General features: G+C 61.6%; 1 non-coding gene across 1 annotated transcript; it reads right to left on the bottom strand.

Moving 5' to 3' along the window:
* Positions 1-1,266: 1,266 nt before the first annotated feature.
* LOC131866644 (5S ribosomal RNA) lies at positions 1,267-1,385 on the bottom strand. Its single transcript, XR_009365245.1, has one exon. It is a non-coding gene; the product is annotated as a 5S ribosomal RNA (ribosomal RNA).
* Positions 1,386-2,320: the final 935 nt, after the last annotated feature.

The raw sequence follows: 2,320 nt of genomic DNA, 5'->3' as shown, positions 1-2,320 counted from the left end.
CAGGGTGGGCACCTCGGTGCGCACACCTTCTCAATGTTTTCTTGCCTTTTCTGGAAATTGGTGAAGGCAGCGCATCAAAGGTGCGCACCTCGGTGTGCTCCGAGGTGCGAACCCGAGAGCGCTCCGAGGTGCCCACGAAGTCGAAAGTCGGGTTAATTGCATTGTTTTCCCCGGGTGCGCTCCGAGGTGCGCAACATCGGTGCGCACCAAGGAGGGCTCCGAAGTGTGCTCCAAGGTGCGCACGATTCGGAGCTCGGTTTGCCCGGGGTGCGCACACCTTGGCTGGGTTGCGCACCCTTTGTGCGCTCCAAGGTGCGCACGAAGTCGGAGCTCGGTTTGCCCCGGGTGCGCACCTTCGCCAGGGTGCGCACCTTGATGCGCACGCCTTGGCTGGGCTGCGCACCTTGGTGGGCGCCATGGTGCGCACCTTTCGTGCGCTCCAAGGTGCGCACGAAGTCGGAGCTCGGTTTGCCCCGGGTGCGCACCTTGGTGGGCGCCATGGTGCACTCCGAGGTGCCCAAGATTGGTGCGCAACAAGGAGCGCTCCGAAGTGCGCTCCAAGGTGCGCAGGTGCGCGCGAAGTCGAAAGTTGGGTTAATTGTCCGGTTTGCCTCGGGTGCGCACCTTGCGTGCACCTTCGCCAGGGTGGGCGCCTTGGTGCGCACACCTTGGCTGGGCTGCGCACCCGGGCGCGCACACCTTGGCACCCGCGTTTCCTTCATTTTAAATTTTTTTTTTTTACAATCTCTCAAGTGGGAAATTCTATAATCTCAACTTTTTTTGCCTTTTCAGGAAACTTTTGAATGGAGCGCATCATTGGTGCGCTCCGAAGTGTGCTCCAAGGTGCGCACCTCTGGTGTGCTCCAAAGCTCTCTCCAGCTGCGTGCACCTGCCCCGGCCGCGCACCCGGCCCCGCCCAGCTTCGCTCACCTGTCCCGGGCGTCTGGTGCGGAACCTTAGAGTAAGAAACATCACCGTGCACCTTGGCCAACGTGCGCGACTCGACCGAGCGCGCACTGGCCGAGGTGCACACCGATTTCACCTGGGTGCGCGCGCAGCACCTCGGGCGCACCGGGGTGCGCGCACAACGCCCGGGTTGCACCGTGGCCTGTGTGCTCGGGGCGCCTCGGGTGCGCGCTCGGTGTCGCCCCCCGCGCGCGCGGTAGTGCGGGCAGCGCACCCCGGCCCGGCCCGGCCCCGACGAGAACGCAAACGGGCAAAAGGTTTATTCAAATAGCATTGCGACGCCCGGCGAAAAACTAAGAAAGGGTGCAACACCGGGACTTCCCGGGAGGTCACCCATCCTAGTACTACTCCGGCCCAAGCGCGCTTAACTGCGGAGTTCTGATGGGATCCGGTGCACTAACGCTGGTATGATCGCACCCGTTATGAGCTTGTCGCAGTGTGTACTTAGCAAACCGCGACCCACGTGCGAATCCACCCCGGCCACCCACCCCCGTCGAGGTGCACACCCTCCCTCGCGAAGTGCGCCCCGTTCGCCAAGTGTGAGCCCTGCCCGGGTGCGCGCACCTTGCTAGGGCGTCGGGTGTGCACCCGGCCCGGCCTACGTGCGTGCACCTGGACGGGGCGTCGTGTGCGTGCAGTGTCCCGTCTGCAACGCGGTGCCCACACACCACCTCGGGCGCAACGACCTGCGCTCACATGTGGGCCGAGTGCACCTTGGTGCATGTTCGGGGCGCCTCGGGTGCACGCTCGATCTTGCCCCGGTGCACCAAGGCGCTCGGTTTGCCCCGGGTGCGCACTTGGTGCAAGGTGGGCACCCAAAATAGGGATCAAGCACCAAAACACAAGTTTCGGGATGCAAAATGGGACCCAAGGACCACAAATGCGTTCCAAGACCCATGATGGGTCCACGAGAACAAAAATGTGTTCCGAGACTTAATAAACAAATATTGGGTTTTAGGAGAAGAAACATGCTCTGATGCCCAAAACGAGAATCGACCCCGAAAAGGCCACAGGCCAAAAGTGGGATGCGAGACAAAAAAAAATGGGACCCGAGGACCAAAATTGGGTTCCCAGGTCGAAGACAGGGCAACCGGACAAGAAACGACCTCTAAGGCTCGAAATGAGTCCCGACGACTAAAACTTGACAAGAAGCACCCATCAGGCACCCAACTCGACACCCATGGGATGCCGACCCACCCGGGCTTCCACCTAGCACACCTTGGCACCCACCCACCCTCGCACCCAACCTCGCACCCAACTTAGCACCTTTGAACCCACATTGGCACTCACCCTGACCCTGGCACCTTGGAACCCACATTGGCACTCACCTTGACCCTGGCACCCACCTTTGCAC

Source organism: Cryptomeria japonica, unplaced genomic scaffold, assembly GCF_030272615.1.
Source record: "Cryptomeria japonica unplaced genomic scaffold, Sugi_1.0 HiC_scaffold_152, whole genome shotgun sequence".
Taxonomy (NCBI): Eukaryota; Viridiplantae; Streptophyta; class Pinopsida; order Cupressales; family Cupressaceae; genus Cryptomeria; species Cryptomeria japonica.
Note: the sequence above shows the minus strand (reverse complement) of the source record. Positions and strands in the feature narration are given on the sequence as shown.